Source organism: Callorhinus ursinus, unplaced genomic scaffold, assembly GCF_003265705.2.
Source record: "Callorhinus ursinus isolate GAN/ISIS: 27379988/994484 unplaced genomic scaffold, GSC_fseal_2.0 scaffold54, whole genome shotgun sequence".
Classification (NCBI taxonomy): Eukaryota; Metazoa; Chordata; class Mammalia; order Carnivora; family Otariidae; genus Callorhinus; species Callorhinus ursinus.
This window is the reverse complement of record NW_027397116.1, coordinates 15,522,165-15,548,632: the sequence shown is the minus strand read 5'-3', so window position 1 is coordinate 15,548,632 and position 26,468 is coordinate 15,522,165. Positions and strand designations below refer to the sequence as shown.

General features: G+C 38.9%; 1 protein-coding gene across 1 annotated transcript in view; it reads right to left on the bottom strand.

Annotated features, from left to right (window-relative positions):
* The window catches only part of CDC73 (cell division cycle 73), a 194,481-nt gene that overhangs the window by 38,090 nt on the left and 129,923 nt on the right, over nt 1-26,468 (bottom strand). Inside the window, exon 17 of the transcript XR_012375657.1 lies at nt 18,004-18,177. The gene's annotated coding sequence lies outside the window, so the exon portion shown is untranslated. The remainder of the gene's footprint in view (nt 1-18,003; nt 18,178-26,468) is intronic.

The window sequence follows — 26,468 nt, the reverse complement described above, 5'->3', positions numbered from 1 at the left end:
GTTAAGCATGTACCTTCGGCTCAGGTCATGATCCCAGAGTCTGGGATTGAGTCCCATATCCGGCTCTCTGCTCAGCGGGGAGTCTGCGTCTCCCTCTCCCCCGGGGCTTATGTCCTCTCTCAATCTCTCTCTCTATCTCTCTCTCTCTCTCTCAAATAAATAAATAAAATCTTTAAAAAGAAAAAAGAAAAGAAAAGCCACAGGACCAGATGCATTCAGGAAGTCAGAATTTTTTGGATTTCAGAAAAGTAATATGGCATATACACTATTTATTATGTAACTCCCACAGCAGAGTCTAGAAAAGAACCACAGAATGAAATTCATTTTGTTGCAAAATATGTGAATATTCACACAAAGTGTGGTAAATAAAAACATACATAATCTCATGTTGGTTCAGGCCAGGTTTTATATCCAAATGCATTCTGGTGCCAAACTTATTTAAAAAACTTTCATTTTACAGAGAATTTTAGATTTCAGAATTGCATATGAGGGATTGTGAATTTTTACTGCCATGTGCTTTTTCCTTACTAAATTGAAGTCTTTCAACATGAATTGAAACCAGTGTGAAACTGATGCAGACAAATAGGATTTAGGCTAACTGTTATGCCTAATAACTTGTAACAAGACAGACTCAGAACATCTTTCCCCTCAAAATTAATTGTGATTGGTAAATGTGTCTAATACTTGATAGAATCATTCCCTTTGGGAGATAATGTGGTGTACTGACACATACTGAATTTTTTTATTATTAGACTTTCTTCAAGGGAAATACTTTCTTTTAGTCTCTGTTGTAATTGTCTGCATGCTCATGCGTGACAACATCTGGTTCCTGGGTTCCCGGAAGCATGCAGTCTGTCAAGTTCCTTCTTGGCAAGCTCCCTCCTGGGCTGATATTTTGACAAGCGTCTAATATGCTGTAGCTCTCAAAATCCACTTTTTATTTGGTGAAGGAGTTAGAGTGACCACAGGTTTTATGTGTCCCCTCGGCCCCTCCCCCACACATTCCTTTTGGAGGTTTCTTGTGACAGGCAGTTTGAGGGGTGTTGTGTTAAGAGACAGCTCTCCTCTCAGCTCCTCAAATGCTACTTTAAAATTGGTTTGAATGTACTTTCTCTTCAGTTTTTCTTCCAATAAAAGACTTCCTTCTCAATCAAGCCTTATCCATGCATTTATCATTGTCAGGAAAGATTAATGGCAATATTCTCACCCAGAGGAATATTAAAACTCAATGTTTTAATACTTTCCGATTCATGTTCTATTATTCTTCATGGAAGCTTTAAGACTGTCAATGAGAATCAGCAGTAAAAGTCTGCCTTGGTTCAAATTCTGGATTTTCTCATTAATAGATGACCTTGAACAAGCTATATTACTGCTCTGTGTTCTTAGTGTTTCCTGTATGTCATAGGCTGGGTGTTAGGATTAAATTAATTAATGTTTATAAAGTACTCAGAATAGAGCCTGCATATAGTAAGCACTCAATAAATGTTTATTATTATTATAAAATGTATCTGGAACTGCCAAGAAAGCTCTATTCTGTACATTCTGCATTAAAAAATATATATAAAATATACTAATAAAAAACACATCTCAGAACATATAATCTCTGAACAGCAACTCTCTGACTCCATTTTTTCCTATAGTATTATAAATTCATATGTGATTCCAATAGTGATGGACGTCATAAATTACTCCTCTGTGCATATACCCAATGCTCATCAATTTTTTCCTGAATCTAAAATAGAGTGACTCAAAAGATAATTCTGCCTCTGTCCCTGAAATGGCCTTCTCTTTTGTAGATTCAAGGTTAATCTTAACCATCCTTTTAGACCAAAGCTGACATATCTCCTAAGAAGCTTTCATAGATACTCTTTCCTACCTTTAATGTGTGTCTCTATGACTATTCTTCTATATTGTTTAATAATTCTCTATATTTCTCTCTCTTCTCCAGCTTCCTAAGAGCAAGGAGAGCCTTATTCATCTTTGTCTTCTTAATGATTCTTACAATGCTCAGTACAGCACTCCAAGATGGGATAAGGGATACAGGATGAGTTCATCAAGGAACTAACTGAATGAGTGAATGAAGCAAACCAAGGTTATGTCAAGGCAAAATATCAACAATTTCTCACCATATTGGTCTCATTTCACATGCACTGCATATCTCACTTGAAAATGTTTTGAAATAACTGAAAGAGCATTTAGAATTCAAGTAATTGTGCCTGATCAGCAACAAATTAGTTCAAACTGCCTCATTTTACCTATCCTTAAATTCCACTGAAATCTTCCTTTTCTCAAAGAAGAGTACTTTATAAATCAAGTTAATTAGAAAAATACCTTTTCCGCAATGTGGCAACAAATATTTTGGCAAACATTACAGCAAACAAATATTACAGGAAAGGCATCTAGAAATTTCATTAAGAAATTCCAAGAAGCCGGTGCCTGGGGGGCTCAGTTGGTTAAGCATCTGCCTTTGGCTCAGGTTATGATCCCAGGGTCCTGGGATCAAGCCCCACATCAGGCTCTCTGCTTAGCGGGGAGCTTTTCCCTATCCCTCTGCTGCCTCCCTCTCTCTCTCTGTGTGTGTGTGTGTGTCAAATAAATAAAATATTTTTTTTTTAAAGAAATTCCAAGAAGCAAGAATAATAGGGAAGCATGGCATCTATCTATTTTTGGCTAAAAATTGACTTTCTAATTATGGAATATCCCTTTACCTTAATCTGAACCATTCACTTTTAGTGGTCTAACAAATTCTTAAACAGCTACCACCTTATCCCCCATTCTAGCTCTAATTCCATTTGGCCATTTCTCTCAATACTCCTTGTCTTAATTGCTAAATTCTCCTAGAAGAGTGGTTTACAACTTTGTCTGTACATCTGGAATCACCTGTGAGCCTAAAAACCAACTGCTGCTGGGACCAACTCCCCAGAGATTTTTGGTGTCAAGTAGCCCATGATGAGGCTGGTCCATCAGGAATTTTCAAAACTCCTCAGGTGATTCTAATGCATAGCCAGAGTTGAGAACCACTGCCCTAGATCATGCTTCATGTATATTAGGCCTGTTTATCTCAATCAAATCCTTAACAAGAATCCAGGGCCTCCACCTAATTGCACATTTCATCTTGAAGACCACTGATGCCAGGGTCGATTTGGACATTTGGGGTAGGAGAACTTTATGAGGACACTGTTCTTTGCATTTTAATAATGAGTTAGTGCTACTTGCTCTCTAATATTACCACTCTGTCCTTATTATTTACATTGAAATTTTGTGTAAGAATTATAGGTCTTTGCCCTAGTATGCTCTCAAACTTGACCAAATGAAGCTCCTTAATCCATATCAACAGATTTCTGCCCCACAACAAACCCTATTGCTGTCCTTATGCTTGGAAACATCACATGGCAAGTGGAACTTGTCTTGTGTCTGGTTGAGGTCTGGCCCTGTTTCCTAGGTCCCCACCCTGAATTATGAGACTTAGTAATTGGGCTTCTGTTTTGTTCCCTTCTAAATGAGTCTTGAGTGCAAGGAGCCCAGCACTCCTAGCAGCTGGACTTTCTAACTCTTAGAACCACCACTCTCTAGGTGAATGCCATGAAACCAAGCACCTGTCAACACGGACCTTTACAGGCTGTCTGGATGGATAATACTCAATGTCTGGACCAATGCTCTCAACCTTTAAATAAGAAGCACACACCCACCCTGTCTCCTTTTTGGATCTGCATTTGAAAATACATCTTCATGTCTCTTTCCCAAATAACCTATGTCTGATTTACTTGACCTTGTGTGTGAATACAAAGCTCTTCCATGATTCTGTGAATCTGCCTGTATTCTTCTATCTACTCTTCTCATATTCTTATTCTAAGAGCTACTTCTGGTAGGAAGTACAGTGGAAAATATATATATATCATATAGCATATTATTAAAATTAACTTCATCTGTTTCTCTCCTACCTTGTAATGTGGCTACTAGAGATTTAGAAATTATATATGTGACAGGGTTTCTGTAATATACGTTTTAAAGTTCATGCCATAATTATTATTCTCAATTCATGTGGCAGAGATTTAGAAATGTATTTCAATATCTTTTTTTTTTAGAGTTTATTTATTTATTTGAGGGAGAGAGAATGAGAGATAGAGAGCACAAGAGGGAAGAGGGTCAGAGGGAGAAGCAGACTCCCCACTGAGCAGGGAACCCGATGTGGGGCTCGATCCCGGGACTCCAGGATCATGACCTGAGCCGAAGGCAGTCGCTTAACCAACTGAGCCACCCAGGCGCCCACAATATCTTTTTACCCCACCTTCTTCTTTGGTAATAGTGCCTATAACCTCAGCCTCCCATGCAGTGTGGGGTTGCCGGGGCAGGGGGCGGTGAGGAGCAGCCCCCTGGCTTTGCACTGTGAATGGTATATGAAAGGAGGAAAAGAAGTGATGTGTGGCTTTTAAAGAGAAAGGATAGCCTCTTCCATTCCTTTTGCTTAATTCCCACTACTCACTGGAATTTAGACAAAGTGATGAACCACCCTGGACCTTGCAAATGAGAACAAAAGTCTACAGATGGCAGAACAACACGATAAAAAAAGATTGATCCCCTGATGACTATGCACATCACACTGTTTCATGAGAGAGACATGAAATTCCATCTTTTTCAAGGCACTGTTAATTTGGGTCTCTGTTTCAGGCAGCCAAAATGACAATTTAACAAATACAACTGATCATTATAAAATATCAATTTCATGGTACATTCATATAGCATATTTCAATTTTTCAACTATTTCTCTGTGTCTCATTTGATGTTCACAACTTCATCCAGTTGCTAGAACAGATATTACTATTCTGATTTTATAGATGGTGAAACCAAGTCTCACAGAATCTTTGAGACACTCGAAAGATTAGATGGCTAGAAAGCCACACACCTGGAATGACCACTTAGAGCTTTCGGACTCATACTGTAATGCTCTTTCCACTGGGCTGGCCTACAGTGAACCCTGGACCACAAGCATGAAAACAGCAAATTTCACACTTGATTAGGCCTTCTGTAAATGAAAACAATAAATGTTTGACTTTCTATGTGAACCATATTTAAGACTGGAGAACATGAGGGCAAAGATCACGTTTTCCATAACTCATATCTTCCTTGGCACCCAGTACTCTGCCCAGTGGGTCCTATCAGTGAAAGGAAACAGGAAATAGTACAGAGAGATCTCAGGGCCAGCCAGGGTAAAGACCAGAAGTGACGTGTCACGGATTTTTTTAAAAAAGCACAATACAAATGAAAAATAGATTAAATACAACACATGCCATGAAATTAAGCCACAAACAGCAGCAGAACTTAAAAGATGAGGCAAATTAGAATTCTGTTCGATGACGGTGCTATGCTAAAGGAGTAAAATCACCGCTATCTAAAACAAAGGTTATAGCTGTCCTTAAATTAACTACTTTCTTTTCCCATATACAATGTACTATAATTTAAAAGGGGAAAGGAAAAAGATTAATCATAATTAAATGACTCCAGGAATCTTTGCAACACATATCATTTCTTATTAACCTGACTTTTAGTGAGGCACCATATGTAGTTTGATCCTGTGAAAACAAAGTCCTTATTTCAACAATTGAGGTAGTGAAAAGTGGTAGCACCACTTCCTACTTAAGCTTCTCAGCCTGTATCCAAATCCATGCTCAGGGATAAATCAATGGCTGAGGTTCTGCTCATTCTGCTTTAGCCCCTGATGCTAAGACTGCCAATAAAGTAGCTATTGCAGTAGCAATTTAGGGATGAAGGCACTGGCCTATAAGAAATGGAATTGAGAACAATTCATTTTATACAATATCCAGCCATCAGGTGATATAATTCAATCTCTATCAAGCCATGACAGAAGCAAAAAAATGCTTGAATTCCCTTAGGAATAGAAATCTACTCCCTACCCATCTACGTATTTTTAACTGTGAACACTTTTTAATTGGAATATTGCAAACGAGCACATTTAAAACCACTTTAAGGAGAATATATAAGTATGTATTCTGCAAGCTTAAGATTACAGTAATCAGTTTTTTGTAAAAATTACAGGCAAATCATATACTTTGTTTTAGATGACTTTCTAAAATCGTTACTTAAAATTCAAATTTCTGAACTCAAGCCATGATAACTCATGCACTTCGACAAATGACTTCCAAATTAGTAAAATCAGAATGCCTTAATGATGAGTTAAATACCAATTTCCACATTAAATACCTCAGAAATACTGGAGGTATGCCTGACACGTGCCCTTCTGTCATCTTCTGCATCCAATCAGTAACTAAGTTGTGGCAATGCTCCTAAAAGCTTCAGGATCCATCAGTTTGTCATCTTCACTGCCGATACCTTAGTCCAAGCTACCACCACCTCAGTACTTGAATGACTGCAAGAGATTCTCCATTTCTCTCCACACCTACTCCTGCCTTCCTTCCACTTCATTCTACCATGAAAGCCACAATGTTCTTTTTAAAACTAATCAACAGAAATCCATATATATACTATGTTCACCAAAGGACATGTACAAGATTATTCCTTGCAGCATTATTTGTAATAGCATCAAACCATACACAACCCAAATGTCCACAACAGTAGGAAGGATACACTAGAATTCTACATGGCAAAGAAAGTAGAATGAGCTATATCCAGGCACAGCAATATGGAAGAATCTCAGAAACATGATGTTGAATGAAGTAAAGCAGACAAAAAGAAGCACATATAATTCTACATGCGTAAAGTTCAAAATTAGGCAAAACCAATTTGTTCTTTTTCTCCAGCTTTACTGAGGTATAACTGACAAATAAAATTATATATATTTAAAGTATACAATATGATTATTTGATATACATATACTTTGTGAAATGATTATCAAGATCAGGTCAATTAACACCCCTTTTACCTCACAGAGTTAGCGTTTATGTGTGTGTGTGTGTGTGTGTGTGTGTGTGTGTTTATGTGTGTGTGTGTTGTATGTGTGTAGTAGAATGCTTAAGTTCTACTCTCTAAGCAAATGTCAAGTATACAATACAGTATTGTTAACTATAGTCACCATGCTGTGCATTAGATCCCCCGAACTTATTCACCTTAGAATTGAAGGCTTGTACTCTTTGATCAGCATCTCCCCAACTCTCCCACCCCTAAGCCCCTGGTAACCACCATTCTACTCTCTTTTTCTATGAGCTTGACTATTTTTTTTTTAAGATTCCACATATAAGTTAGATCATACAGCATTCATCTTTCTCTGATTTATTTCACTTAGCATAATGCCCTCAAGGTCCATCCCTGTTGTCACAAATGGCAGGATTTCCATATGTATCACATTGTCTTTACCCATTCATCTGTTGACAGACACTTGGATTATTTCCATTATCTTGGCTATTTTGAATAATGCTGCAAAAAGCATGGAAGTGCATGTATCTCTTCAATATCCTGTTTTCATTTCCTTTGGGTACATATCCAGGAGTGAAATTGCTGGATCACCTGGTAGTTCTATTTTTAATTTCTTGAGGAACCTCCATACTGTTTTCCATAGTGACTAAACCAATTTGCATTCTCATAAGCAGTACACAGGGTTTCTTTTAATCCATATCCTCGCCAATACCTGTAATCCCTTATCTTTTTGGTAAAAGCCATCCTAACAGGTGTGAGGTGGTAGTTCACTGTGGTACAGAGTTGCATTTCTCTGATGATGAGTGATGTTGAGCACATTTTCATGTACCTTTTGGCCATCTGTATGTCTTCTTTGGAAAAAAAAAGTGTCTATTTAGGTCGTTGAGGCAAAACCAATTTTGGGTGTTGGAAGTCAAAATACTGTAAGCCTGGGGGTAGATAATGACTGGAAAAGGGATTTGTAGGGTGCTAAGACCTCTTGATCTGGTACTAGTTTCATGAGAGTGTTCACTTTGTAAAAATTTGTTAAACTGCATGCTTATTATTTGCACTCTTTTCTCTACATATTATACTTCAACAAAAAAATCTACTTTAAAAAACCCACTAATCTGATCATGCCGTCCTCCTATTGAACATCAGTCTTGGGACTAAAAGTCAGCACCTCTGCCACACTACAACGTTACAACTTTACCTTGACAGTGTGGCTCCAGCTTCAGAAGAATCACTCTCCTTTTCTGCATATTTTCAATTTCCTCAAATGCACAGTGAACCTTCCCACCTCAGGGCCAGTTCATATGCTAGTTCCTCTACCTGGAGGTCTCTTTACCTGTACTTTGCCTGTTAACTACCACCCACCTTTCAGATTTCAGCTTAAACTGACTTTCGTAGGAAGGCTTCCCTGACCCCTAGCCTAGGTCACCTCCTTCCCTTGTGTCTTCTTGCCTCTTCTTCTCAGCACTTGTAACGTTCGTGACCTGCTTCACCAATCTCAGATCTAAACACATTTTTTTTTTCTCTTGCTCTCTCTCCAACTGGCTGCCCAAAACCCACCAGCACCACAAGGAAGGATGTCCACCATCTCCTTCTTGAGGTTTCCCCTACATGGTCCAGGCACTCTGGAATCTAATCCAGTCCAAAAGGCTTTTGCTTCCAAGTTCAGAGCACATCGGAGTCTGTGTATCCCGTCACAGCGTCAACAGAGGACTGGGCGCAAACAGTTGGCTGCCTCACCGTGTGGCTCCTGTGTCTGGCAGATGGCAGTGGCGCCCCAGGCGTGGTTCTGCTTTCCCAGCACAGCCCTCATTCTCCAGAGCAATACACTGGGCTGGAGACTCACGTGCCTGTACCTGTCTTCCCCACATTCTATTAAACCCCTGTGTGTGGCAGCTCACAACTCAAACTCAGTCTGGCCCAAATGGTGTTTTTCTGTTTTTCTGTTTAAGATTGACCTTTATTTATTTTTTATTAGAGAAGGCACTCGTTTACTTTTTTTTTTTAACCAAGGCACTTTTTAAAAAAGTTTTTATTTTAATACCAACAGCATTTTTCATAGAACCAGAACAAACAATTATAAAATTTGTACGGAACCACAAAAGACCCCAAAGAGCCAAAGCGACCTTGAAAAAGAAGCAAAGCTAGAGACATCACAATTCCAGACTTTGAGTTATATTGCAAAGCTGTAGTGATCAAGACAGTCTGGTACTGGTATAAAAATAGACATATTAATCAATAGAATAGAATAGAAAACCCAGAAATAAACCCACAACTATATGACCCATTAATCTTTGACAAAGCAGGAAAGAATATCCCACGGGAAAAAAACAGTCTCTTTGACAAATAGTGTTGGGAAACCTGGCAGCGACATGCAAAAGGATGAAACTGGTCCACTTTCTTATACCACACACAAAAATAAATTCAAAATGGATTAAAGACCTCAATGTGAGAACGGCAACCATAAAAATCCTAGAAGAGAGCACAAACAGTCACTTCTTTGACATTAACTGTAGCAACTTCTTTCTAGATATGTCTCATGTGGCAAGGGAAACACAAGCAAAAATAAACTATTGGGACTTCATCAAAATAAAAAGCTTCTGCACAGCGAAGGAAACAACCAACTGGGAGAAGATATTTGCATGATACATCCAATAAGCTTGCCCTTTAAATGCCAGGAGATTTCACATGAAAATTTGGAGTGACAGCTTCTCTTGAAAATTTGGAAGCTCTTCCAACAAGGGGCCCATATTCCAAAATGGCGACCTGGGCTGAACCTGAGCAGCAGCTGTTCCCTTTAACATGGCATTCACCCTCCTGTTTGCCACAGTCCCTGCTATTCCCTGCTGCCTCCCTAACTTGAGGCCACGCGTCAGCTGGCATTTATCAGTGTGGACGCACTATTTTTTCTTTTGAAGACTTTAGAAAAAATGAACTATTTGTTCACATATGTTTGCCTCAGATGTGGGGGAATGAAAGGTAGACCAAGCATTTTTGTGTTTCAAGGAAAATGGGAAAAACCTATTTATTTCAACCTGTGAAAATATTCCTATATATTGATTATACAAAACAGTGTGTCTCTATCAAAAGAAGACAACTTAAGATACCATCATGACACAATCACAGAAACAAAGCAAGCACTGTGACCAATTAAACTAAAAGGCTTGATGAAAACTTAATGCACTTAAAAGAAGACTAAAATTTCAACTGACTTTGTTTTTTTAATACAAATAAGCTAGAAAAAATAAATAAATAAGCTAGAGGATATGAGGCACATCAAATATTAAATCAACTAATTGCCAAGGCATCAATACCTTTAATGGATTATTAATATATTTTTTGAATGTGCCTAATGACTACAGCAGAGATTATGTATTCTGAAGGGGAACAAATTTCTGTAATTGTAAATCTTCCCAGAAACACTGTTGCTCAACATGCTGAAGATATAGTGAGAACCTAAAGATTGGGCTGTAGGAGATGACGTGTGTTCTATTCTCAGATCTCCTCTGCGTGGCTTCTCTGAACTCATCACATCCACAAAGGAAGCAGTCTGCAAGCAATCTGCCTCCTTTACCAAAAAAAAAGGCCTTATTCTAAACCCAAGGTGAAGGTTGCCCATTCATTTTACAGTTACATAACTATTAGGCCTCTGAAGATCAGCTCAAAGCTGACTTTGTGTCCCTGACTAGAAGAGGCACAGACACTTTCCATGGACTTTAAAATAAAACGACTGCCATTGTCATAATTGTAATTAAATGAATATCTGTGACATTAGTTTTTTAATACATATCTGGCCTATCACAGTGAAAGTTGTGTAAGGGTCAAAATCATTTCTATTTGCTCACCACTGTATTTCCAGGGTTCAATAAATATGCTGGGATAAAACAGGCTTATTATAGGCTATTCAGGTGGCTAGACAGAGGTAAGATCAAAGGGATGGTTCAAATCTTGTATTTCTGATGTTCTATACTTTAAGCTGTCCACACCTCCTCAAGATTCTTGAAATTAAGGCTACCTCAGCCAACCAGCCATCTGGGCCCCAAGCAGACCGTTATAAATGGGCTAGCTGCCAGCAGGTAAGGTCTTGGAGGCCACACTACAGCACTACAGACTCCACCAGCTGCCTCAGAGGACTAGCGGTTCTTCCACTGTGAAGCTGACCTGCCTCTGTACAGTAGACAGCCTCCATAATGGCTCCCAATAAACCCTGCCTCCTGATACCCACCCTCGGGAGTCGTCCTCCACACATTTTACCAGAATTAGTCTGTGTGACCAATAGCATAGGTCACTCTCAAGGTTAGGTTATAAAAAGACTGTGATTTCCACTTCGGGCATTCACTCTCTTTCCTTCTCGGACTGCTTACTCTGGGGGAAGCAAGCTGCCACGTTGTGAGCAGTCCTATGGGGAGGTTTACATGGTGAGGAACTAAAGCTTCCCCCAACAGCCATAAAAGAACAGAGACTTGCTGATCCTGATATGAGTCAGCTTGGAAGCAGATTCTGTAGCCTTGAGATGTCAGCAGCCTCTACTGACAACTTGTCAGGAACCTCAAGAGAGATGCCGAGCCAGAGCCACCCAGCAAGGCCACTCCTGGATTTCTGGGTTCATGAACCCCGTGAGAAAATAATTGTTTGTTGTGTTAAGCTGCCAAGTTTTGGGATAGTTTGTGACACACTGCTAGATAAATAGTACATTCAGAAAAGGAATTTCAAGCACAGCTCTATTAATGTTGTAGTTCTACATTAACACGTAACCCAGTAATTCTCACTGGTACTATTATTTAATATTTCTTGTAATTTTTTTATATTTCCCAAAAGTATTAACCTTTTCACTGGAATAGAATATTATAGAACTTTTTTGATGCCTCTAAAACAGCAGAATGCCAAGCGCATGGTAAGCAATCAAAGCAATCAAACAAATATATAATACTTGCTGAATTAATTTTTTAAAGGATGTTTCAATAGAGTATATTATTGCATATTTACTCACCTTAATGCTGTTAGAAAAATTATTCAAGGTACTATGAACTAAGTTACAAATAATAAAACACACAAAGAATATACTTCTCTCTGAAGGACTGATTCTAAACACCATTCAAATAATTTGACACAAGGGACATTTTCATTAAATAAGACCTCTGACAAGGATCTCTGATCTCTATAACTTTGATTTCTCTTTCTTGTAGCCAAAGTTGACAGGAAACTGTGTTAGGAGAGGAGAAGCATGAGCATGAAATAAAAAGGTACAGATGAGAGAATTTGACAGTTAACATGAAATAGTGATATGATGTTGAAGTATATAGAAATGTAAAAAGAAATATGTAGAGCAAAATCTCTCAAGAAATCTCAAATACCTTGCTTAAAGTATCTTTTTTTTTAAATTTTATTATGTTATGTTAGTCACCATACAATACATCATTAGTTTTTGATGTGGTGATCCATGACCCATTGTTTTCGTATAACACCCAGTGCTCCATTCAATATGTGCCCTCTTTAATACCCATCACCAGGCTAACGCATCCCCCCACACCCCTCCCCTCTAGAACCCTGTTTGTTTCTCAGAGTCCATAGTCTCTCATGGTTCGTCTCTCCCTCCGACTCCCCCCCCCCATTTTTCCCTTCCTTCTCCTAATGTCCTCCATGCTCTTCCTTATGTTCCACAAATAAGTGAAACCATATGATAATTGACGTTCTCTGCTTGACTTGTTTCACTTAGCATAATCTCCTCCAGTCCCATCCATGTTGATGTAAAAGTTGGGTATTCATCCTTTCTGATGGCTGAGTAATATTCCATTGTATATATGGACCACATCTTCTTTATCCATTCATCTGTTGAAGGGCATCTCGGCTCTTTCCACAGTTTGGCTATTGCGGACATTGATGCTATGAACATTGGGGTGCATGTGGCCCTTCTTTTCACTACATCTGTGTCTTTGGGGTAAATACCCAGTAGTGCAATTGCTGGGTCATAGGGTAGCTCTATTTTTAATTTTTCGAGGAACCTCCACACTGTTTTCCAAAGTGGGTGTACCAACTCGCATTCCCACCAACAGTGTAAGAGGGGTCCCCTTTCTCCACAACCTCATTTGTTTTTTCCCTGTCCACTTTTGCCATTCTAACTGGTGTAAGATGGTATCTCAATGTGGTTTTGATTTGAATTTCCTGATGGTTAATGATGATGAACATTTTTTCATGTGTCTGTTAGCCATTTGTATGTCTTCTTCAGAGAAGTGTCTTTTCATGTCTTTTTGACTTTGACTTGATTATTTGTTTTTTGGGTGTTGAGTTTGAGAAGTTCTTTATAGATCTTGGATACCAGCCCTTTATCTGTAGTGTCATTTGCAAATATCTTCTCCCATTCTGTGGGTGGCCTCTTTGTTTTGTTGACTGTTTCCTTTGCTGTGCAGAAGGTTTTTATCTTGATGAAGTCCCAAAAGTTCATTTTTGCTTTTGTTTCACTAGCTTTTGGAGATGTACCTCGAAAGAAGTTGCTGTGGGCGATGTCAAAGAGGTTACTGTCTATGTTCTCCTCTAGGATTTTGATGGATTCCTGTCTCACATTGAGGTCTTTCATCCATTTTGAGTTTATCTTTGTGAACGGTGTTAGAGAATGGTTGAGTTTCATTCTTCTGCATGTGGCTGTCCAATTTTCCCAGCACCATTTGTTGAAGAGACTGTCTTTTTTCCATTGCATATTTTTTCCTGCTTTGTCAAAGATTATTTGACCATAGAGTTGAGGGTCCATATCTGGGTTCTCTATTCTGTTCCACTGGTCTGTATGTCTGTTTTTGTGCCAGTACCATGCTGTCTTGGTGATCACAGCTTTGTAATACCGCTTCAAATTGGGCAACATGATGACCCCAGCTTTGTTTTTCTTTTTCAACATTTCCTGGCGATTCAGGCTCTTTTCTGATTCCATACAAATTTTAGGATTGTTTGTTCCAGCACTTTGAAAAATGTCATGGGAATTTTGATCAGGATGGCATTGAAGGTATAGATTGCTCTGGGTAGCATAGACATTTTAACAGTGTTTATTCTTCCGATCCATGAGCATGGAATGTTTTTCCATCTTTTTGTGTCTTCTTCAATTTCTTTCATGAGTGTTCTGTAGTTCCTTAGAATATAGATCCTTTACCTCTTTGGATAGGTTTATTCTGAGGTATCTTATGGTTTTTGGTGCTATTGTAAATGGAATCGTTTCTCTAATTTCTCTTTCTACAGTTGCGTTGTTAGTGTATAAGAAAGCAACTGATTTCTGTGCATTGATTTTGTATTCTGCCACATTACTGAATTACTGTATGAGTTCTAGTAATTTGGACATGGAGTCTTTTGTGTTTTCTAAATAAAGTATCATGTTGTCTGCGAAAAGAGAGAGTTTGACTTCTTCTTTGCCAATTTGAATACCTTTTATTTCTTTTTGTTGTCTGACTGCTGTTGCTAGGACTTCTAGTACTATGTTGAACAATAGTGGCGAGAGTGGGCATCCTTGACGTGTTCCTGATCTTAAGGGAAAGGCTCTCAGCTTTTCCCCATTGAAGGTGATATTTGCTGTGGGTTTTTCATAGATGGATTTTATGAACTTGAGGAATGTTCCCTCTATCCCTATACTCTGAAGAGTTTTAATCAGGAAAGGATGTTGTATTTTGTCAAATGCTTTTTCTGCATCAATTGAGAGGACCATATGGTTCTTCTCCCTCCTCTTATTAATGTGTTCTATCTCATTGATTGATTTGTGAATGTTGAACCACCCTTGCATCCCAGGGATAAATCCCACTTGGTCGTGGTGGATGATCCTTTTAATGTATTGTTGGATCCAATTAGCTAGGATTTTGTTGAGGATTTTGGAATCCATATTCATCAGGGATATCGGTCTGAAATTCTCCTTTTTGATGGGGTCTTTTCCTGGTTTGAGGATTAAGGTAATGCTGGCCTCAGAATGAGTTTGGAAGTTTTCCTTCTGTTTCTATTTTTTGAAACAGCTTCAGTAGAATCGGCATTATTTCTTCTTTGAATGTTTGGTAGAATTCCCCAGGGAATCCATCAGGCCCTGGACTCTTGTTTTTTGGGAGGTTTTTGATCATTGCTTCAATCTCGTTACTGGTATTGGCCTATTCGGGTTGTCAATTTCTTCCTGTTTCAGTCTTGGGAGTTTATAGGTTTCCAGGAAGGCCTCCATTTCATCCAGATAGCTCAGTTTATTGGCATATAGTTGTTGATAATAATTCTTTCTATTTCCTTGGTGTTAGTCGTGATCTCTCCGCTTTCATTCATAATTTTATTAATTTGGGTCCTTTCTCTTTTCTTTTGGATAAGTCTGGCCAGTGGTTTATCGATCATATTAATTCTTTCCAAGAACCAACTTCTAGTTTCGTTGATCTGATCTACTGTGTTTCTGGTTTCTAATTCATTGATCTCTGCTTTAATTTTAATTATTTCTCTTCTAATGGTTGCTTAGGCATCGTTTGTTGCTTTTTCTCTAGTTCTTTAAGGTGTAGCGTTAGTTGGTGAATTTGGGATTTTTCTGTTTTTTTGAGTGAGGCTTGGATGGCTATGTATTTCCCCCTTAGGACCGCCTTTGCACTATCCCATAGGTTTTGGACCAATGTGTTTTTATTCTCATTGTTTTCCATGAATTGTTTAAGTTCTTCTTTGATTTCCTGGTTGACCCAAACATTCCTGAGCAGAGTGGTCTTTAGATTCCAAGTGTTTGAATTTCTGCCAATTTTTTCTTGTGATTGAGTTCCAGTTTTAAAGCATTGTGGTCTGAGAATATGCAGGGAATAATCTCAATCTTTTGGTATCGGTTGAGACCTGATTTGTGACCCAGTATGTGGTCTATTCTGGAGAATGTTCCATGAGCGCTCGAGAAGAATGAATATTCTGTTGTTTTAGGGTGGAATGTTCTGTATATATCTATGAGGTCCATCTGGTCCAGTGTATCACTCAAAGCTCTTGTTTCCTTGTTGATTTTCTGCTTAGATGATCTGTCCATTGCTGAGAGTGGAGTATTGAGGTCTCCTACAATTAACATATTCTTATCAAATGACTCTTTATTTTGGTTAACAGTTGGCTTATGTAGATGGCTGCCCCCATGTTGGGGGCATAGATATTTACAATTGTTAGATCTTCTTGTTGGATAGACCCTTTAAGAATGATATAGTGTCCTTCTGTGTCTCTAATTACAGACTTTAGTTTAAAATCTAATTTGTCTGATATAACAATTGCTACCCCAGCTTTCTTTTGGGGTCCGCTGGCATGGAAGATGGATCTCCATCCCTTCACTTTCAGTCTGGATGTAACTTTAGGTTCAAAATGAGTCTCTTATAGGCAGCATATGGATGGGTCCTGTCTTTTTATCCAATCTGCAACCCTGTGCTGTTTTATGGGAACATTTAGGCCATTCACGTTGAAAGTGATTATTGAAAGATATGAATTAATTGTCATCATGTTGCCTGTGAAGACGTTGTATTTATAGATTGTCCCTGTAAATTTCTGTTGTATATCACTCTTGGGGTCTTTCTCCTTTTATAGAATATTTCTTAATATTTCTTGCAGGGCCGGCTTAGTGGTCACATATTCTTTCAGTTTCTGCCGGTCATGGAAGCTCTGCATCTCTCCATCCATTCTAAATGAAAGCCTTGCTGGATAAAGTATTCTTGGCTGCATGTTCTTCTTGTTTAGTACCCTGAATATGTCTTGCCAGGCCTTTCTGGCTTGCCAGGTCTCTGTGGATATATAGGTCTGATGTTATTTGGATGTTCCTCCCTCTGTACGTAAGGAATCTCCTCCCCCTAACTGCCCTTAAGATGGTTTCCTTGGTTCTAAGATTTGCAAGTTTTACTATTACATGCCGGGGTGTTGGCCTGTTTTCCTTGAATTTGGGAAGGGTCCTCTCTGCCTCTAGGATGCGAATGTTTGTTTCATTCCCCAGATTAGGAAGTTCTCAGCTATGATTTGCTCAAATACATCTTCTAGTCCTCTCTCTCTCTCCACTCCCTCTGGGATTCCAATTATTCTGACATTGGAACGCTTCATGGTGTCACTTATTTCTCTGATTCTATTTTCATGGATTCTGAATTGTTTTTCCCTGGCCTCCTCTTTTCCCTTTTTATCTATTATATTGTCTTCCAGGTTGCTTATTCTTTCTTCTGCCTCAGTTACCCTAGCTGTTAGATTATCTAGATTGGATTGGATCTCACTGATAGCATTTTTAAGTTCTGCCAATTCAGCTTTCATTTCTGCCCTTAGAGACTCTATGTTGCCATTAATTTTCTCCATTCTAGCCATTGTCTTCGCAATTGCTAGCCTGAATCCCATCTCCGACATCTTGGTTATATCTGCATCCATTTGTAAATCTGCAGCATAAGTCATGATCTCTGAGTCTTTTCTATTTTGGGGCCTCCTTCTCCTAGTCATTCTGTTGATGGGTGTTTGAGGGAATGTATAAAGTCCAAATTATTGACCAGAACCCAAGTAAGATGCACCTGTTTTCTTGGGACCTTAGGGTTGCTGGCCTCTTGTTTTCCCAGCCTGTCTCCCGGGGAAGGGGCCTGCCACACTGTTATTCAGGCAACCCTGTTTGGGCGGAGTTGCCCTGCCTCCCTGTGGCGGGGGATGGGCTCAGTGGAAATCAGTTTTGGGGGCTTTTGTTCTCTGGTGGCTTTCCCTGGCGGCTTTCGGCATCTCTTCCGCAAGTCAGAGCAGAAGAGACCGTTCCAACCCTCTGCCTCAGAGCAGAAACTGCAGTCTGTTCTTCAGTGAGCTCTCCAGGCCAAACCGTCTCCATTTCTGTCCGTGCTGCTATAAACTGCAGCGTCCTGGGTTGTGCGCCCCTCCACCGCGCCCCCAGTCCTGCCTCCAGGTCGGAGCATGTCTCTGCCCTTTGTGCTTCTAAAACCACCAGCCGCCCCCAGTTTGCACACACGACCCCGCCACCCCAGGTTTCCGCCCCAGGGGCTGCCCTAAAGTCCTTTCCCCCTGCTACCGGTCTGCGAGTCTGTGCCCCATCCCCAGCGTGCAAGGCTGTTGCTCACGGGTGGTGTAGGATCCCCATGGCCAGGCACCCTCCTGCTGCCGTTTATCCTCTGATATCTGCCCATGGAATCACGGCTCCCCACTTCATACCTCGAAACCAACTGCCTGCGATATTCTGTTTGTAGAGATCCAGATCTTCTTACATCTCAGGCTGGTTTTGTGGGTGCTCATGGTGGTCTGGTAGATATCCAGCTCAATTCCGGGGACTAGTTGAAATAGGGTCCCCTACTCCTCCACCATCTTTCCTTCCTCTGCTTAAAGTATCTTAACACAAAAGAATAATAAACAAAATGAAAATTTTTCTGTTGAGACCCACTAGCTAAGTACGCTTTTCCAAAGAGATTCCTATCTTCAAAGTTTTGTTTCTTGAATGATATTTCTATGAAGATTGTTTTAAAATAGGTAATATGCCATTTAAACGAGGCCACCAAATAAAAACTTTTAACATTTACAAAGCAAAGATTTATTAAAATTCTTCAATATCCTATGATATACACCTGATTTCTCTGTCAATTGCTGTCAGTTTGATGTAGCAACGATAGATTTGTCAGATGATTGTCTGTCTTTGGGTCCTAGATGTAGACAGCTCTTTAATAATTTCCATCATGAGATGAAGATTCCATATGTGAACAAGATGATTTAATTTTACATTAGATTTGTGACATTGCCTGATTCAGATTATTAAATCTAAATCTTGTGACTCTTATTATGCCATAAAGTTAGAAAATATTCGAAAATAGGATGGGGGAGGGGGTGTCACAAGGATACAGAAGATAGCTTGAAGGGAATCCCACAAAACAAATGTGGGGCAAGTAATGAATTTGTAAGCCATTAAAAAATAGGAATTCATGAGTCCGAACTGATAATAAACAGATTAGAATACAAATAGGTGAATGGGAGAAGGGAGGGCACTTGTTTCAGCACTCAGGTGGCTAAGTGCCAACTGGTCGACATGGAGCAGAGAGGGTTCATGTTGCAGAGCTACCATTTCACTATCATCACTGGAAAGCAGGAAAAACTAGTTCAGGCAAGAAATGTCAATGGAAGCTGAACCAAGGAGGAAATTTTGGATGAGAAGCAATATATCTGCACAATCTTAATGCATCTCCCCACAAGTTGCTTATTAAGTATACAAGGAAAAGACAGTAAATATATAGTGAAGAAACTGGATGGCCCTTTGACCAGGTGATCAGATATCACCACCATAGAGGGGCAAAAGGATATTGTGTGCCCCCAGACATTGTATCTTCAGAATGTCTCAACATCACTTAAGTAGGATTCCTACAAGGAATACCACCTGAGGATCGTTCATGAGGAAATATCCAACAAACCCAAAATGAGAAGTATCTTATTTAAAAGAAGGAGATTGTATTCTTTAAATATGGCAGTGTCAAGAAAGACTGGGGAACGCCTCCACAATGGAGAAGATTAAAGAGTCATGCCAATTAAATTGATATGTAATCCTGGACTGGATCCTGTACTGGAAGGGGGAAATGGTATTAAAAAGGACATTATTGGGTCAATTGACAAAAGTGGAACACAGATGGTAGAGTAGATAAAAGTACTGCACCAATATTAAATTTATTTACATTGATAACTGTATTGTGTTTATATAAGAAAATATCCCCTTTCTTAATCAATACACACTAAGTACTAGGACAATGATACATGCGATTTACTCTCAAATGACAGGATAATGTGTGTGTGTGTGTGTGTGTGTGTGTGTGTTGAGAGATGGGAGAGAGAGACAGGGACAAAGAAAGAGCAAATGTTATAGCATTTAAATGTTAACAATGTTAAACTATCTTAAGATTATGTAAAACTGGGTAGAAGATATTTGGGTTTTTTAGTGCTTTTGTTATACCTTTTCTGTAAATTTGAAATTACTTACGGATAAAAATTTTAGAACACCAAATCTTTATTCAAAATCCAAACATATAGAAAAAGGGATTAATGTAGCAAAAATTTAAATATTAAAAAATGCACATTTTTAGGATGCAAACTTCTCTAGGCCCTATGGGCAACTGGTGTTAATATAAAGGAAGTCCTGAGAACACCAGCCTTCATGTATGATTCCAGCAACAATAATTTTGATATGTGGAGCCTCTTTGTTTTATGATCTCCAAGATTATTCCAATACTGTACAGGCATTCGAGATTCACAAGCTTCAAAGCTCGGCATGAGCTTGAGTATTCTGGCATTACATACAGCCTTTGATCCTATAACAATAGTACTTAACCCCAAACTATCTAAAGTGCCATCATACAATGCAGATGCCTCCTCTGGTATATCTTCTCTAAATGCTCTTTTCATGCTGCCAGTTCACAAAAAGAATGTGGCCACAACTAACCCCTTCTGTTCCTGTGACTATATTTATCTTGCATATAAATTAGATATGGACATTGAGGAACCTGTGGGTCCCCTTATTTCTTTCCAGTGTTTTACTCTTCCTGTTTAGTCAGGCACAGCCTCTCCTCACAAATCTGTCCTTAGGTTGACATTAGCTTCAAAACTCAATAGTTTCATTCATACTCTACCTGTAAACCAACTGTAATCACAATGTTTTTTCTCATTCACTCCTCCCACACTACATCTAACTGTTCAATTTGGAAGTATTTTCAATTCTGTAACTCTAAATCTTTTTCAAATTTGTCCCATCTGTCTCTCCACCACTACCACTATCTGAGTTCAGAACTTATGACCTCACCTTTCCACTTCCAGGGGCAAACCACTCCAGTCCACCCTCCAACTAGACTGTTGCCAGCGTGCTTCTTAAAAGGAGCATGCTGATATTTGCACACTCATGTTCATATCAGCACTATCATAGCCAAGAGGTGGAAGCCACGCAAATATCCATGGACAGATGAATAAGCAAAATACATACAATAGAATACGATTCACCCTTAAAAAGGAAGGAAATCCTGTCACATACTTATTATGTAGATGAACCTTGAGGCCATTATGTTAAGTGAAATAAGCCAGTTACAGAAAGACAAATACTGTATGATTCTACTTATATGAAGTATCAAAAGTAGTCAAACCCACAGAAACAGCAAGTAAAATGGTAGCTATGGAGGGTTGTGGGGAGGGGGAAAAGAGGAGATGTTGCTTAATGGATATAGTTCCAGATTTGTAAGGTGAAAAAGTTCTAGAGTTCTGTTTCACAACAATGTGAATATACTTAATACTACTGAACTGTATACTTCAAAAATGGTTGAGATGGTAAATTTTATTTTATATGGTTTTTACCCCAAATTTTTAAAAGATTATTTATTTATTTATTTGACAGAGAGAGATATAGTGAGAGAGGGAACACAAGCAGGGGCAGTAGGAGAGGGAGAAGCAGCTCCTGATGAGCAGGGAGCCTGAGGTGGGACTCGATCCCAGGACCCTGGGATCATGACCTGAGCCGAAGGCAGACGCTTAACAACTGAGCCACCCAGGCGCCCCTTACCCCCTATTTTTTGAAAAATAAGCATGCCACTCTTTTATTTAAAATTCCTCAGCAGTTTTCTATCACCTTTGGACAACGTCTAAAGCCCTTTAACATTTCAAGCATTGGCTTGCATGATCTGGCCATTGTCTGCTTTTCGTTCCCCATCAGTTCAAACCACTCGGTTATATCGGATACAAGTAATTCCCTCAATTCACCATTTTCTCTCATTCCTTCTTGTCTTTGCAAATGAACTGTCTGGAACAATCTTCTCCATTTTCATCCACCTTCAAGATTAGTTAAGGCATCATTTTCCTCTTGTATTCCTCTCTGAGACCCCTAGATTGAGGTAGGATGCACCCACCCTCTTCTCTCATCTCACCCCATATGTATTTCAACTCAGCACTCTATCGCAATATAATCATGGGATTCATTGCCTGTCTCTCCAAGTGGTGATGATTTAAAAAAAAACAAAACACAGATTTGCTATTTCTGTATCTTTAGCCCTTGCACAGTGCCTCATGGTAGCAGGTCGGTAAGTGCTTGTTGAATGAATAAATGAATTCCTAATCAGACTGACTCTTAAAAAAATAGTCTTTTTTCTTTTTAAACACCGTAACATTTAAATATTTGTCAATAACATAAAGCACTTTTTAAACAAACACTCAGTGTCATTCAGTAAATAAATGCCTTGTAGGTATTTTTGTCAAATCAATATTCATTCTGCCTTTTTTAAGGAGATTTAGCACATCCTCCACTGGATAAAGACTAGCGGAAATGACAAGGTGATCTGCTCTCTTCTAGCCAAGGTGTGCACACATGACATAAGCTAGGTCAGTTTATGTTTTTATTTACAGAATCTGAATGCTGAGCAGAATGACAAAAGAACTGACAATAGCTATGCCTAAAATAGGCATCCATCAGCTACTCTTCTGAGATCCTCATTATATCAGTTACATTTTGCCACCATAATATTATGTAACCCACTCTAAAACCCAGCTCTTGAAAGAATAAGCATTATTTGGCTCATAAATGTGCTGATCAGTGACTAAATGGTTCTTCTTGTCATGGCTGAGCTTGTCCACATGTCTGGCAGGGAGCTTGTTGTTAAGTGTGAGGATGGGACACTGGGCTATGAAACTCTCATTCCCAGTAGGTTAGCCTGGCATGTTCTCGTGCTAATGACAGAATAGTAAGAGCAAACAAACATTATTGTGCAAACACTTTTCAAGCTTCTGGTTATGTCACATTTACTAACATCCCATTGACTGAAACAAGTCCCCAAACTGAGCCCAGAGTCAAGGAATAGGGCAAAAAGCCCCATCCATAGTGGAAGAATATTGCAAAGTTACATATTGGAAAGTTACATGACAAAGAGGACAGATACAAGAGGACATGAAGAATCCCAGCCATTAAATGCAATCTATCTGTTACATACAGCAACCCAAAGCCACTCAAGCTCTTCTACTTCTTCTCTGTTTTCATTCCAGTTCGTTACCCTTCCCCTCAATCCTGGGAGCTCTCCCATGCTCCTCCAGGCCTTTTCTCATTCTTAAGTTAATTAAAATTGATTTTTGTTGCTTACCACCAAAGAACACTAGTGTAAGCTTTCTTGAAGTTCAATATAAATATGCTTACGATCTATGCAGTTGTCATCTTTATTTCCTTAAATTTCCTATAAAAGGAGTAAGAAACTATTATTTTCAAAATTGTGGGCCTCTATTTGTTGTGTTTTATTTGACTTGTTTAAATTCAAAATTTGGCTTTTGCACATTTCAATGTTATATAGAATCAGCAATTTAGCAAACTTAATGAGCTTCTGATATGTTCGTAGTAGTGATACTTAATACTCTTATTTTCTCCATCATTATTTTTATGATTTATCTTATAAAACTAATAAAAATACAAAATTACTTCATGTGTTTATTTGTTTAGCTGTTTATTATTTGCCTTCCTCACTAGAGGTAAGCTTAGTGAAAACAAGTCATTGTCCAGTTTGTTCACTATATTTTCAGCATCTAGAACAGTGTCTGGCATACAGAGAACCTTCATAAATATTTGTTCAATTGACTTAAGTGGGTATATTTAGCAGCCTGTTTTTAAAAACAGTCATTTTTAAGCAGATTTACCAACTATTACAATTTTTATTTTCACTTTCTAACTCAACTATAAATCAAAATTTTATTCTTGACACCCTATAGGGAATTTGGAGGGAAAAAAAATAAACAGCTTCCTTGTAGTTATCATAATTACTAATGGACTGTGGGCTCTGGACTCTAAAAGATTAAGGAGATATGCTGATTAAGAGTAGATATAAAGGAAAGCACAGAATAGGTAATGAGACTGTAGGACTTTATTCAGAAGGCAAAAAATAATAAAATACAAATTCTAAAGTTGAGGATATTTGCTTTACCAAGAGGTTGCTTTTGTTTGTTGTTGTTTTTTTTAATGACAGCCTCTTGATAAAACTAGAAAACAAAGCTAAGACATCTGTCTTAGAGTACAAAAATGGCTACAAATTCTTTTGTTCCCATACACATACCCTTAGCAGTATGACTTCACAGCTCCTCCCATATTTCTAGGGGTGCCTGGGTGGCTCAGCTGGTTAAGTGTCTGAGTTCAGCTCAGGTCATGATTTCAGGGTCCTGGGATTGAGTCCCACATCAGGCTCTGTGCTTAGCGGGGAGTTTGCTTGTCCCTTTCCCTCTGCCCCTCCCCCTGCTTGTGCTTTCTCTCTCTCAAATAAATAAATAAAAAATCTTTTAAAACAATGAAATATGGACTCTGAGAAACAAACTGAGGGTTCTAGAGGGGAGGGGGTGGGGGGATGGGTTAGCCCAGTGATGGGTATTAAAGAGGGCACATACTGCATGGTGCACTGGGTGTTATATGCAAACAATGAATCATGGATCACTACATCAAAAACTAATGATGTAGGGCGCCTGGGTGGCTCAGTTGGTTAAGCGACTGCCTTAGGCTCAGGTCATGATCCTGGAGTCCCAGGATCAAGTCCCACATCGGGCTCCCTGCTCAGCGGGGAGTCTGCTTCTCCCTCTGACCCTCCCCCCCCAAGTGCTCTCTCTCTCTCTCTTTCTCTCTCTCAAATAAATAAAATCTTAAAAAAAAACTAATGATGTAATGTATGGTGATTAACATAACATAATAATAAAAAATAAATAAATATGGTCCACATCTTTATACTTTTAATCTGTGTTTGGCTGTGTAGTTTGTTTTAGCCAATGAGACATCAACATACATGATGTAAGCAGATGTGTGAAAAATGCTTGTTCATTAGGGCTCTCTCACTTTCATGGGTTTTTTTTGAAACCTGAGACTACCATGTAAAGACACATCTGATAGCCTATGGGTTGATGAGACACTGCATGAAACAGAGATAAGTTGTCCTAGCCGAGCCCCATTCAGACCAAACTTCTAACCAGTGGAGCTCCTACAGAAGTTTTTAACAAGGACTACATAGTCGAACAATGGCCAGTCATGAGAATGATGCCTTCATAGACTATCCAGCTCTGGTCAAGCCAGCCCAGACCAGAAGAACTGCCCAGCCAACTAACAGAATCATGAAAAATAATAAATGTTTATTGTTTTTTACCATTAAGTTTTTCTGTGGTTTGTTATGTACCAAAGCTACTTTTCCTCTGAAATAGTGGTTGTTGACAATAAGAGCTAAAATTGTCACCAATATTGAGGCACTGAAAAATCTTTTAAGATGAAATTATAAATAACTAGAAAAGTATAGTAATAAAGTGGGTTTTATAAGATGACTCTAAAGTTTAGTTTTAAATTCAAGGGCTTTGATTTCTTTAAGGGACTAATCAAAATACCCTTTTTAAAAAAAGATTATATCTTTGTGAGAAAATCTGTTGCATATAAATGACCAATATTATTGATAATTTCACTAAGCTGATTGATAACTTCCATATTTTTAAACTGATACAGTTTTGTGATAATAAGCAGGAGTTGTTTTGTCAAGTAACTAAGAAATCAGATTCTTCACTTAGAAATGGTTTTAGAGTGGCATGATTAAGCAAAGGACTTCATTTTTTCCATTGCCCTATTTGGCAGGCTAATTAATAAATTTAATTTTCCAATGTTTCAGTATGGAATAAGATGTGACCATGTAGAATGTAAGCTGATACAAGCCACTCATAATACTTTCTGGGCTTTTCAGTAAAAGAACATTCTTCTCTCATTTATAGCCCAGAAGAGATTGTATCATATGCCCCTCTTATCATAGCCTAGGAGACTTCAGATAAGCTCCTATTATCCACACCGGTAACTTTAGAAATCCTAATGACTTTCATCTGAAGAAGACTGGTAATAAAAAAATGTAACAGGATGTTAAGACTACAGTTTTGACTGAGATAGAAGATACAACAGATTCGAAATTCTAAAACCCAATCATCATCTATATAATTCACAAAGGCAGATAATTATTCTTGGAGTTTTGAAATGCCTCATCCAGTAAAAAGACCTGCAGAGAGGAGACATATTTTTGAGATGATCACCTTTAGAGAGAGTTGGTGGCCATGTTGTGGCTGGGGGAGAAAGTGAGGGGATAACAGAGGTTGGAGGTATAGGGGAGGCACTACATCTCACTTCAAGGATAATGAAAAGGTTTTTCACAGGACCCCAGGGAGAACTGGAACAATGTTTCTTGCAGTTTGGAGGTCTTAGAGAATTTGTGCTAACTCATGTCAGAGAGAGCTAACACAAATGGTGGCCTGCGCTGCAGCTGGGCAGATGTTCTCCATGGACTAGATGCAGACCATAAGGAGGAGGGAGTTGGTATGGGTTGTCTCCTGGAGAAGCAGATTGATCTTGGAAAACAACAAGCTGGAGGTAAGGAGGAAATTGTTTCAAGATGCTGCCAGGAAAAAAGAGGAATTTTCCGTGAAATGCAGAAGAGAGGCACCCAGCATAAAACCTCTGCCAATCCACAAAATATACCCACAAGAGCCATAGTCTGCTTTGAGCCTATGCTGGGCTCAAAGAGTGTGAAGTCAGCTCCCAAGGGTACCAGTCCCTATAGGAATTTTCCATGTCTAACTATTCCTCCCTCCCAGCTCCAGGGTTGGAGTTGAAGTGGGGGTAGAGGGGCAGG